A 12,386-nucleotide genomic window follows, 5' to 3' on the forward strand; every position below is an offset into this window, starting at 1 on the left:
ACGAGGAATGTAGACTGAAGTCGGAGACAGAAGAAACAAGCATGTCCCATGATGTCATAGGCCTTTTCACTTGGATACGCTTTGCGGAGGCTATTGACATTGTGGGAAACATCTGAAATGAGGGAAGACTCTTGACAGCCAAAAAGAACTAAAGCTTGACCAAGTGCATTCATTGCTGGCCCTTTGACTCAAGCAAGCCCATTTCAAGTACCCCAATGACTTTTACAGACAGAAACACGCCGCTGCCATGGGATCACTTGTATTTCCCATTGTAGCTAACCTGTGCATGGAGCAGCTGGACAAGAGAGACTTGAATTGTTCCATGGGGAAAAGACCAAGTCGTTTGTTAAGGCATGTGGATTATACTTGGCTGGAGAGTAGAGCATCAGAAACACAAGCTTTTAGTGAACGCATCAAGTCAGCGGACCAATACATCAAGTGTACACGGGAAGAGGCACTGAATAGCAAATGACCCCTTTTGGACGGCGTCTTACAAGGCAAGGAAGGGGCTGACTTGGGCAGGGAGGTCTCCAGGATACCTACCCACACAGACCGCTATCTGCCTTTTGACTCACACCACCCACTGGAACACAAGCTGGGGGTTCTTAGGACTCTGCAATATATCCGGCTGACATGGTAGCAACAAAAAGAGTCTAAAGACAAAAGAACACAGATGTAACGCCACCCTTGCCAGGGACGCTGGCATGTTTGCCCCGGTTTCCCTTTACTTCGCCCCGCAGCCAGGCACAGTGTATTTCTTCAGCCACATACACACACGCGCAAACGCTCCTTGTCTTCAATGACCGCACTTGGGGATGTTTGTTTTTGGAGTTTTCTTGTAGAGCTGGGGATAGGGATGGGGAATTGTAGTGGGATACTGCAAAATTAGAACTTTTCACACTGAGGACATCTAGCTGATCTCTTAGTTAAGCGGTATTGACGTCCTGACCGGTTTCAGGCCCTCAGGTCGACCCACCTGGGGCCGCATAGCAGCCTGCTCCAGGCGAGGCAGCCTGCCTCCAGCCCAACTGTTCGGCCCTCTCCCAGGAAAGACGCTGAGCCCATGTGCTGGCAGAACATACATGCCACTCCCAGCATGCGACTGGAATGCCCCCCCCTGCAAATGGCCAGGGCTGTATCCATATTCATGCTGTTCGTTTGCCTAGCCCCCACCCATGTTCTGGAAAGCTCTCACAGCTTCCCGAAGGCGGGAAGAACTCTGACAAACTCAAACAACATCAGAGAATCATCAGCAGACCTGAGTAATCCATCGCAGCACTCTGTTAAGCAGAATACCACACTGAATTTACCTGACAGCCTCTCTGGTAAGCAGAGGCCAACTATACAAATCCTAGCACATGACTAGGAGGGTGCTACCGGGACATCTCAGGAGGGCTTTGAAAGCTTGTGGCTACCCAGACTGGGTCTTGGTTAAAACCTCCGCAAGCTCAGGAAAACAAACTGGGGAGAAGCAGAACACTTGGAGAAATATAGTCATCCCGTATGGAACTGGAGTGTCGGAAAAACTCAGAAGGATCTTTAAGAAACATTGCATCCCTGTGTAGTTCAAGGCCAGCAATACACTGGGACACAAGCTTGTCCAGCCACACTATCTGTCTTCCACATTATTAACACCTCTCTCCAGGCGATTTGACAACAATTGACGCCTTTAGCCAGGTCAATCTAGGCACTATTAGCTATGCAGGCTTCCTGACACCCAACAAGGGGATGGTGTAACTTGAAAAAGGGCGCCTCCACAATTCTCACACCTCCCCTCCTGTTCCAGGACAATCAACATCTACACATTCCATGGTAATTGGACTAAGGCCTCTTCAGGTGTGAATAGAAATGCTGGGGTTTGTTCCTGAGAGTCAGCGGAAGCGTAGAAGTGGCTTGACTAAACTAGGAAAGATCTTCAACATTCCAGAACAAGAGCAATTGAATGCGACATATTACTAGTCCGTTTTCAAGGAATGTGGTGAGCGAAGGCTCAATTGGCAGCCGTGTGAGGCGAGCCAAAGGAGATGCTTTGTCTTCCTAGGTGGGTGTCAGACTTGGCAGCGGTCCCGGCTAAGGTAATGAGAAAACGTGAGCGTCCCTGGGTGGGCTCGAACCACCAACCTTTTGGTTAACAGCCGAACGAGCTAACCGATTGCGCCACAGAGACCACACATGGAGTGTGCTTGAACTGGCCCGAAGGAGAAATGAAAGATCAACTCAAGGTGCCTAAAAAGCTTCCCAATTGCACATTTGTAGAGATGAGGGATTGCCTTCTTTCTAAAAGGGAGAGACGCGGGCTAAAAAGCCCTTCCTTCGAGCCAGAATTGAACCAGCGACCTAAGGATTGCTACTTCATCTACTACAGTCCTCCGCTCTACCAGCTGAGCTATCGAAGGGAACTCAGATGGGTGAGGTAACACATGAGCCCTTGAATGCAAAGCCAGTGCTGAACACTTTGCATTTGACCTTCTAGGTTGAGGTATTGCTTGATGCCGCCTCGGCCGATAAGGGCAGATGCCTAGGCAGACGTTATGTGGGAGGCTACGGCTTGACGTATTGCAAAGAGAGAAAAGGGTTTGTAAAGAGCCAGCGCATTTTGTTGTGATCCTCCAAAGTCCCGGCAAAAATGGTGATGTACCCTGTGCCTTGACAGCAAGTGAGCAGAATAGTACTTGGAAGCACATTGAGTTTAGCCAAAGGAATTGTGGCGAAAGCTAGGAAAGAGTGGTCAGAGCCTGCTAGCTGCAAGAGGCCTCAAAGCAGCAGAGTGTGGTAGCCCGGCTAGCTCAGTCGGTAGAGCATGAGACTCTTAATCTCAGGGTCGTGGGTTCGAGCCCCACGTTGGGCGTGCCTTTTTTTGGCCGAGTCAAAGGCCTTTGCAAAAGGTGTCAGTATCTCCAGTTCCTTCAAGCGCACTGCACAATCACACCTTTACCATATCTACTGGCTTGGCTTCCTTTCTCTCCACCAATGGGGAAATATTTCTAGCTCATCTTCCTAGAGGTGACTTGGTATGCCAGCAAATGGACCTTGCGCAGCAGGGGGTCTGTGGAGTCAATGTCATGGATGGCCTTAGTTCTAAACAGCCAGCAGCATGCTTGCTGCACAGCCTTGCGTTGGTGGTATAGTGGTGAGCATAGCTGCCTTCCAAGCAGTTGACCCGGGTTCGATTCCCGGCCAACGCAGTCTTCTTCTTCTTTGCGCCCTTGACAAAAGAGCACAGGGCCAAAGCTCCTTCAACAAAGCTCCTAAGATGTCTTGCCTTAGTGACAACAGTGCAAATATTCCGCCGCATCCCAACAGGCTCCGGCCTCATGCTTTAACTCGCTCAAGGAGTACAGCATTATCCAGGGACAAGGTTCAGGCATTTCAAACACCGATTCACAAACAATCAACTCTGGCACACACAGCATTGCTAAGTAGCTGGCTACCATTCCAACACCCTCAAATGGCAAGATAACTGGCAGCATTTTGAAGAATGCTAAAGAATTTCTCAACGAGGAATGTAGACTGAAGTCGGAGACAGAAGAAACAAGCATGTCCCATGATGTCATAGGCCTTTTCACTTGGATACGCTTTGCGGAGGCTATTGACATTGTGGGAAACATCTGAAATAAGGGAAGACTCTTGACAGCCAAAAAGAACTAAAGCTTGACCAAGTGCATTCATTGCTGGCCCTTTGACTCAAGCAAGCCCATTTCAAGTACCCCAATGACTTTTACAGACAGAAACACGCCGCTGCCATGGGATCACTTGTATTTCCCATTGTAGCTAACCTGTGCATGAAGCAGCTGGACAAGAGAGACTTGAATTGTTCCATGGGGAAAAGACCAAGTCGTTTGTTAAGGCATGTGGATTATACTTGGCTGGAGAGTAGAGCATCAGAAACACAAGCTTTTAGTGAACGCATCAAGTCAGCGGACCAATACATCAAGTGTACATGGGAAGAGGCACTGAATAGCAAATGACCCCTTTTGGACGGCGTCTTACAAGGCAAGGAAGGGGCTGACTTGGGCAGGGAGGTCTCCAGGATACCTACCCACACAGACCGCTATCTGCCTTTTGACTCACACCACCCACTGGAACACAAGCTGGGGGTTCTTAGGACTCTGCAATATATCCGGCTGACATGGTAGCAACAAAAAGAGTCTAAAGACAAAAGAACACAGATGTAACGCCACCCTTGCCAGGGACGCTGGCATGTTTGCCCCGGTTTCCCTTTACTTCGCCCCGCAGCCAGGCACAGTGTATTTCTTCAGCCACATACACACACGCGCAAACGCTCCTTGTCTTCAATGACCGCACTTGGGGATGTTTGTTTTTGGAGTTTTCTTGTAGAGCTGGGGATAGGGATGGGGAATTGTAGTGGGATACTGCAAAATTAGAACTTTTCACACTGAGGACATCTAGCTGATCTCTTAGTTAAGCGGTATTGACGTCCTGACCGGTTTCAGGCCCTCAGGTCGACCCACCTGGGGCCGCATAGTAGCCTGCTCCAGGCGAGGCAGCCTGCCTCCAGCCCAACTGTTCGGCCCTCTCCCAGGAAAGACGCTGAGCCCATGTGCTGGCAGAACATACATGCCACTCCCAGCATGCGACTGGAATGCCCCCCCTTGCAAATGGCCAGGGCTGTATCCATATTCATGCTGTTCGTTTGCCTAGCCCCCACCCATGTTCTGGAAAGCTCTCACAGCTTCCCGAAGGCGGGAAGAACTCTGACAAACTCAAACAACGTCAGAGAATCATCAGCAGACCTGAGTAATCCATCGCAGCACTCTGTTAAGCAGAATACCACACTGAATTTACCTGACAGCCTCTCTGGTAAGCAGAGGCCAACTATACAAATCCTAGCACATGACTAGGAGGGTGCTACCGGGACATCTCAGGAGGGCTTTGAAAGCTTGTGGCTACCCAGACTGGGTCTTGGTTAAAACCTCCGCAAGCTCAGGAAAACAAACTGGGGAGAAGCAGAACACTTGGAGAAATATAGTCATCCCGTATGGAACTGGAGTGTCGGAAAAACTCAGAAGGATCTTTAAGAAACATTGCATCCCTGTGTAGTTCAAGGCCAGCAATACACTGGGACACAAGCTTGTCCAGCCACACTATCTGTCTTCCACATTATTAACACCTCTCTCCAGGCCATTTGACAACAATTGACGCCTTTAGCCAGGTCAATCTAGGCACTATTAGCTATGCAGGCTTCCTGACAACCAACATGGGGATGATGTAACTTGAAAAAGGGCGCCTCCACAATTCTCACACCTCCCCTCCTGTTCCTGGACAATCAACATCTACACATTCCATGGTAATTGGACTAAGGCCTCTTCAGGTGTGAATAGAAATGCTGGGGTTTGTTCCTGAGAGTCAGCGGAAGCGAAGAAGTGGCTTGACTAAACTAGGAAAGATCTTCAACATTCCAGAACAAGAGCAATTGAATGCGACATATTACTAGTCCGTTTTCAAGGAATGTGGTGAGCGAAGGCTCAATTGGCAGCCGTGTGAGGCGAGCCAAAGGAGATGCTTTGTCTTCCTAGGTGGGTGTCAGACTTGGCAGCGGTCCCGGCTAAGGTAATGAGAAAACGTGAGCGTCCCTGAGTGGGCTCGAACCACCAACCTTTCGGTTAACAGCCGAACGCGCTAACCGATTGCGCCACAGAGACCACACATGGAGTGTGCTTGAACTGGCCCGATGGAGAAATGAAAGATCAACTCAAGGTGCCTAAAAAGCTTCCCAATTGCACATTTGTAGAGATGAGGGATTGCCTTCTTTCTAAAAGGGAGAGACGCGGGCTAAAAAGCCCTTCCTTCGAGCCGGAATTGAACCAGCGACCTAAGGATTGCTACTTCATCTACTACAGTCCTCCGCTCTACCAGCTGAGCTATCGAAGGGAACTCAGATGGGTGTGGTAACACATGAGCCCTTGAATGCAAAGCCAGTGCTGAACACTTTGCATTTGACCTTCTAGGTTGAGGTATTGCTTGATGCCGCCTCGGCCGATAAGGGCAGATGCCTAGGCAGACGTTATGTGGGAGGCTACGGCTTGACGTATTGCAAAGAGAGAAAAGGGTTTGTAAAGAGCCAGCGCATTTTGTTGTGATCCTCCAAAGTCCCGGCAAAAATGGTGATGTACCCTGTGCCTTGACAGCAAGTGAGCAGAATAGTACTTGGAAGCACATTGAGTTTAGCCAAAGGAATTGTGGCGAAAGCTAGGAAAGAGTGGTCAGAGCCTGCTAGCTGCAAGAGGCCTCAAAGCAGCAGAGTGTGGTAGCCCGGCTAGCTCAGTCGGTAGAGCATGAGACTCTTAATCTCAGGGTCGTGGGTTTGAGCCCCACGTTGGGCGTGCCTTTTTTTGGCCGAGTCAAAGGCCTTTGCAAAAGGTGTCAGTATCTCCAGTTCCTTCAAGCGCACTGCACAATCACACCTTTACCATATCTACTGGCTTGGCTTCCTTTCTCTCCACCAATGGGGAAATATTTCTAGCTCATCTTCCTAGAGGTGACTTGGTACGCCAGCAAATGGACCTTGCGCAGCAGGGGGTCTGTGGAGTCAATGTCATGGATGGCCTTAGTTCTACACAGCCAGCAGCATGCTTGCTGCACAGCCTTGCGTTGGTGGTATAGTGGTGAGCATAGCTGCCTTCCAAGCAGTTGACCCGGGTTCGATTCCCGGCCAACGCAGTCTTCTTCTTCTTTGCGCCCTTGACAAAAGAGCACAGGGCCAAAGCTCCTTCAACAAAGCTCCTAAGATGTCTTGCCTTAGTGACAACAGTGCAAATATTCCGCCGCATCCCAACAGGCTCCGGCCTCATGCTTTAACTCGCTCAAGGAGTACAGCATTATCCAGGGACAAGGTTCAGGCATTTCAAACACCGATTCACAAACAATCAACTCTGGCACACACAGCATTGCTAAGTAGCTGGCTACCATTCCAACACCCTCAAATGGCAAGATAACTGGCAGCATTTTGAAGAATGCTAAAGAATTTCTCAACGAGGAATGTAGACTGAAGTCGGAGACAGAAGAAACAAGCATGTCCCATGATGTCATAGGCCTTTTCACTTGGATACGCTTTGCGGAGGCTATTGACATTGTGGGAAACATCTGAAATAAGGGAAGACTCTTGACAGCCAAAAAGAACTAAAGCTTGACCAAGTGCATTCATTGCTGGCCCTTTGACTCAAGCAAGCCCATTTCAAGTACCCCAATGACTTTTACAGACAGAAACACGCCGCTGCCATGGGATCACTTGTATTTCCCATTGTAGCTAACCTGTGCATGAAGCAGCTGGACAAGAGAGACTTGAATTGTTCCATGGGGAAAAGACCAAGTCGTTTGTTAAGGCATGTGGATTATACTTGGCTGGAGAGTAGAGCATCAGAAACACAAGCTTTTAGTGAACGCATCAAGTCAGCGGACCAATACATCAAGTGTACACGGGAAGAGGCACTGAATAGCAAATGACCCCTTTTGGACGGCGTCTTACAAGGCAAGGAAGGGGCTGACTTGGGCAGGGAGGTCTCCAGGATACCTACCCACACAGACCGCTATCTGCCTTTTGACTCACACCACCCACTGGAACACAAGCTGGGGGTTCTTAGGACTCTGCAATATATCCGGCTGACATGGTAGCAACAAAAAGAGTCTAAAGACAAAAGAACACAGATGTAACGCCACCCTTGCCAGGGACGCTGGCATGTTTGCCCCGGTTTCCCTTTACTTCGCCCCGCAGCCAGGCACAGTGTATTTCTTCAGCCACATACACACACGCGCAAACGCTCCTTGTCTTCAATGACCGCACTTGGGGATGTTTGTTTTTGGAGTTTTCTTGTAGAGCTGGGGATAGGGATGGGGAATTGTAGTGGGATACTGCAAAATTAGAACTTTTCACACTGAGGACATCTAGCTGATCTCTTAGTTAAGCGGTATTGACGTCCTGACCGGTTTCAGGCCCTCAGGTCGACCCACCTGGGGCCGCATAGCAGCCTGCTCCAGGCGAGGCAGCCTGCCTCCAGCCCAACTGTTCGGCCCTCTCCCAGGAAAGACGCTGAGCCCATGTGCTGGCAGAACATACATGCCACTCCCAGCATGCGACTGGAATGCCCCCCCTTGCAAATGGCCAGGGCTGTATCCATATTCATGCTGTTCGTTTGCCTAGCCCCCACCCATGTTCTGGAAAGCTCTCACAGCTTCCCGAAGGCGGGAAGAACTCTGACAAACTCAAACAACGTCAGAGAATCATCAGCAGACCTGAGTAATCCATCGCAGCACTCTGTTAAGCAGAATACCACACTGAATTTACCTGACAGCCTCTCTGGTAAGCAGAGGCCAACTATACAAATCCTAGCACATGACTAGGAGGGTGCTACCGGGACATCTCAGGAGGGCTTTGAAAGCTTGTGGCTACCCAGACTGGGTCTTGGTTAAAACCTCCGCAAGCTCAGGAAAACAAACTGGGGAGAAGCAGAACACTTGGAGAAATATAGTCATCCCGTATGGAACTGGAGTGTCGGAAAAACTCAGAAGGATCTTTAAGAAACATTGCATCCCTGTGTAGTTCAAGGCCAGCAATACACTGGGACACAAGCTTGTCCAGCCACACTATCTGTCTTCCACATTATTAACACCTCTCTCCAGGCGATTTGACAACAATTGACGCCTTTAGCCAGGTCAATCTAGGCACTATTAGCTATGCAGGCTTCCTGACAACCAACATGGGGATGATGTAACTTGAAAAAGGGCGCCTCCACAATTCTCACACCTCCCCTCCTGTTCCTGGACAATCAACATCTACACATTCCATGGTAATTGGACTAAGGCCTCTTCAGGTGTGAATAGAAATGCTGGGGTTTGTTCCTGAGAGTCAGCGGAAGCGAAGAAGTGGCTTGACTAAACTAGGAAAGATCTTCAACATTCCAGAACAAGAGCAATTGAATGCGACATATTACTAGTCCGTTTTCAAGGAATGTGGTGAGCGAAGGCTCAATTGGCAGCCGTGTGAGGCGAGCCAAAGGAGATGCTTTGTCTTCCTAGGTGGGTGTCAGACTTGGCAGCGGTCCCGGCTAAGGTAATGAGAAAACGTGAGCGTCCCTGGGTGGGCTCGAACCACCAACCTTTCGGTTAACAGCCGAACGCGCTAACCGATTGCGCCACAGAGACCACACATGGAGCGTGCTTGAACTGGCCCGAAGGAGAAATGAAAGATCAACTCAAGGTGCCTAAAAAGCTTCCCAATTGCACATTTGTAGAGATGAGGGATTGCCTTCTTTCTAAAAGGGAGAGACGCGGGCTAAAAAGCCCTTCCTTCGAGCCGGAATTGAACCAGCGACCTAAGGATTGCTACTTCATCTACTACAGTCCTCCGCTCTACCAGCTGAGCTATCGAAGGGAACTCAGATGGGTGTGGTAACACATGAGCCCTTGAATGCAAAGCCAGTGCTGAACACTTTGCATTTGACCTTCTAGGTTGAGGTATTGCTTGATGCCGCCTCGGCCGATAAGGGCAGATGCCTAGGCAGACGTTATGTGGGAGGCTACGGCTTGACGTATTGCAAAGAGAGAAAAGGGTTTGTAAAGAGCCAGCGCATTTTGTTGTGATCCTCCAAAGTCCCGGCAAAAATGGTGATGTACCCTGTGCCTTGACAGCAAGTGAGCAGAATAGTACTTGGAAGCACATTGAGTTTAGCCAAAGGAATTGTGGCGAAAGCTAGGAAAGAGTGGTCAGAGCCTGCTAGCTGCAAGAGGCCTCAAAGCAGCAGAGTGTGGTAGCCCGGCTAGCTCAGTCGGTAGAGCATGAGACTCTTAATCTCAGGGTCGTGGGTTCGAGCCCCACGTTGGGCGTGCCTTTTTTTGGCCGAGTCAAAGGCCTTTGCAAAAGGTGTCAGTATCTCCAGTTCCTTCAAGCGCACTGCACAATCACACCTTTACCATATCTACTGGCTTGGCTTCCTTTCTCTCCACCAATGGGGAAATATTTCTAGCTCATCTTCCTAGAGGTGACTTGGTACGCCAGCAAATGGACCTTGCGCAGCAGGGGGTCTGTGGAGTCAATGTCATGGATGGCCTTAGTTCTACACAGCCAGCAGCATGCTTGCTGCACAGCCTTGCGTTGGTGGTATAGTGGTGAGCATAGCTGCCTTCCAAGCAGTTGACCCGGGTTCGATTCCCGGCCAACGCAGTCTTCTTCTTCTTTGCGCCCTTGACAAAAGAGCACAGGGCCAAAGCTCCTTCAACAAAGCTCCTAAGATGTCTTGCCTTAGTGACAACAGTGCAAATATTCCGCCGCATCCCAACAGGCTCCGGCCTCATGCTTTAACTCGCTCAAGGAGTACAGCATTATCCAGGGACAAGGTTCAGGCATTTCAAACACCGATTCACAAACAATCAACTCTGGCACACACAGCATTGCTAAGTAGCTGGCTACCATTCCAACACCCTCAAATGGCAAGATAACTGGCAGCATTTTGAAGAATGCTAAAGAATTTCTCAACGAGGAATGTAGACTGAAGTCGGAGACAGAAGAAACAAGCATGTCCCATGATGTCATAGGCCTTTTCACTTGGATACGCTTTGCGGAGGCTATTGACATTGTGGGAAACATCTGAAATAAGGGAAGACTCTTGACAGCCAAAAAGAACTAAAGCTTGACCAAGTGCATTCATTGCTGGCCCTTTGACTCAAGCAAGCCCATTTCAAGTACCCCAATGACTTTTACAGACAGAAACACGCCGCTGCCATGGGATCACTTGTATTTCCCATTGTAGCTAACCTGTGCATGGAGCAGCTGGACAAGAGAGACTTGAATTGTTCCATGGGGAAAAGACCAAGTCGTTTGTTAAGGCATGTGGATTATACTTGGCTGGAGAGTAGAGCATCAGAAACACAAGCTTTTAGTGAACGCATCAAGTCAGCGGACCAATACATCAAGTGTACACGGGAAGAGGCACTGAATAGCAAATGACCCCTTTTGGACGGCGTCTTACAAGGCAAGGAAGGGGCTGACTTGGGCAGGGAGGTCTCCAGGATACCTACCCACACAGACCGCTATCTGCCTTTTGACTCACACCACCCACTGGAACACAAGCTGGGGGTTCTTAGGACTCTGCAATATATCCGGCTGACATGGTAGCAACAAAAAGAGTCTAAAGACAAAAGAACACAGATGTAACGCCACCCTTGCCAGGGACGCTGGCATGTTTGCCCCGGTTTCCCTTTACTTCGCCCCGCAGCCAGGCACAGTGTATTTCTTCAGCCACATACACACACGCGCAAACGCTCCTTGTCTTCAATGACCGCACTTGGGGATGTTTGTTTTTGGAGTTTTCTTGTAGAGCTGGGGATAGGGATGGGGAATTGTAGTGGGATACTGCAAAATTAGAACTTTTCACACTGAGGACATCTAGCTGATCTCTTAGTTAAGCGGTATTGACGTCCTGACCGGTTTCTGGCCCTCAGGTCGACCCACCTGGGGCCGCATAGCAGCCTGCTCCAGGCGAGGCAGCCTGCCTCCAGCCCAACTGTTCGGCCCTCTCCCAGGAAAGACGCTGAGCCCATGTGCTGGCAGAACATACATGCCACTCCCAGCATGCGACTGGAATGCCCCCCCTTGCAAATGGCCAGGGCTGTATCCATATTCATGCTGTTCGTTTGCCTAGCCCCCACCCATGTTCTGGAAAGCTCTCACAGCTTCCCGAAGGCGGGAAGAACTCTGACAAACTCAAACAACGTCAGAGAATCATCAGCAGACCTGAGTAATCCATCGCAGCACTCTGTTAAGCAGAATACCACACTGAATTTACCTGACAGCCTCTCTGGTAAGCAGAGGCCAACTATACAAATCCTAGCACATGACTAGGAGGGTGCTACCGGGACATCTCAGGAGGGCTTTGAAAGCTTGTGGCTACCCAGACTGGGTCTTGGTTAAAACCTCCGCAAGCTCAGGAAAACAAACTGGGGAGAAGCAGAACACTTGGAGAAATATAGTCATCCCGTATGGAACTGGAGTGTCGGAAAAACTCAGAAGGATCTTTAAGAAACATTGCATCCCTGTGTAGTTCAAGGCCAGCAATACACTGGGACACAAGCTTGTCCAGCCACACTATCTGTCTTCCACATTATTAACACCTCTCTCCAGGCCATTTGACAACAATTGACGCCTTTAGCCAGGTCAATCTAGGCACTATTAGCTATGCAGGCTTCCTGACAACCAACATGGGGATGATGTAACTTGAAAAAGGGCGCCTCCACAATTCTCACACCTCCCCTCCTGTTCCTGGACAATCAACATCTACACATTCCATGGTAATTGGACTAAGGCCTCTTCAGGTGTGAATAGAAATGCTGGGGTTTGTTCCTGAGAGTCAGCGGAAGCGAAGAAGTGGCTTGAC

General features: G+C 49.6%; 9 non-coding genes across 9 annotated transcripts; 5 read left to right on the forward strand and 4 right to left on the reverse strand.

Moving 5' to 3' along the window:
* Positions 1 to 2,775: 2,775 nt before the first annotated feature.
* Positions 2,776 to 2,848, forward strand: TRNAK-CUU (transfer RNA lysine (anticodon CUU)). Its single transcript has one exon. It is a non-coding gene; the product is annotated as a tRNA-Lys (tRNA).
* A 265-nt stretch (positions 2,849 to 3,113) lies between these two features.
* TRNAG-UCC (transfer RNA glycine (anticodon UCC)) lies at positions 3,114 to 3,185 on the forward strand. The gene has a single exon. It is a non-coding gene; the product is annotated as a tRNA-Gly (tRNA).
* A 2,404-nt stretch (positions 3,186 to 5,589) lies between these two features.
* On the reverse strand, positions 5,590 to 5,663 carry TRNAN-GUU (transfer RNA asparagine (anticodon GUU)). The gene has a single exon. It is a non-coding gene; the product is annotated as a tRNA-Asn (tRNA).
* A 142-nt stretch (positions 5,664 to 5,805) lies between these two features.
* On the reverse strand, positions 5,806 to 5,892 carry TRNAY-GUA (transfer RNA tyrosine (anticodon GUA)). Its single transcript is given in 2 exon segments — positions 5,806 to 5,841; positions 5,856 to 5,892. It is a non-coding gene; the product is annotated as a tRNA-Tyr (tRNA).
* A 717-nt stretch (positions 5,893 to 6,609) lies between these two features.
* On the forward strand, positions 6,610 to 6,681 carry TRNAG-UCC (transfer RNA glycine (anticodon UCC)). The gene has a single exon. It is a non-coding gene; the product is annotated as a tRNA-Gly (tRNA).
* Positions 6,682 to 9,085: 2,404 nt separating this feature from the next.
* On the reverse strand, positions 9,086 to 9,159 carry TRNAN-GUU (transfer RNA asparagine (anticodon GUU)). The gene has a single exon. It is a non-coding gene; the product is annotated as a tRNA-Asn (tRNA).
* A 142-nt stretch (positions 9,160 to 9,301) lies between these two features.
* TRNAY-GUA (transfer RNA tyrosine (anticodon GUA)) lies at positions 9,302 to 9,388 on the reverse strand. Its single transcript is given in 2 exon segments — positions 9,302 to 9,337; positions 9,352 to 9,388. It is a non-coding gene; the product is annotated as a tRNA-Tyr (tRNA).
* Positions 9,389 to 9,767: 379 nt separating this feature from the next.
* Positions 9,768 to 9,840, forward strand: TRNAK-CUU (transfer RNA lysine (anticodon CUU)). Its single transcript has one exon. It is a non-coding gene; the product is annotated as a tRNA-Lys (tRNA).
* Positions 9,841 to 10,105: 265 nt separating this feature from the next.
* On the forward strand, positions 10,106 to 10,177 carry TRNAG-UCC (transfer RNA glycine (anticodon UCC)). Its single transcript has one exon. It is a non-coding gene; the product is annotated as a tRNA-Gly (tRNA).
* Positions 10,178 to 12,386: the final 2,209 nt, after the last annotated feature.

This window comes from Staurois parvus, unplaced genomic scaffold (genome assembly GCF_062004578.1).
Source record: "Staurois parvus isolate SC_StPar_1 unplaced genomic scaffold, SC_StPar_1.0 ptg001130l, whole genome shotgun sequence".
Taxonomy (NCBI): Eukaryota; Metazoa; Chordata; class Amphibia; order Anura; family Ranidae; genus Staurois; species Staurois parvus.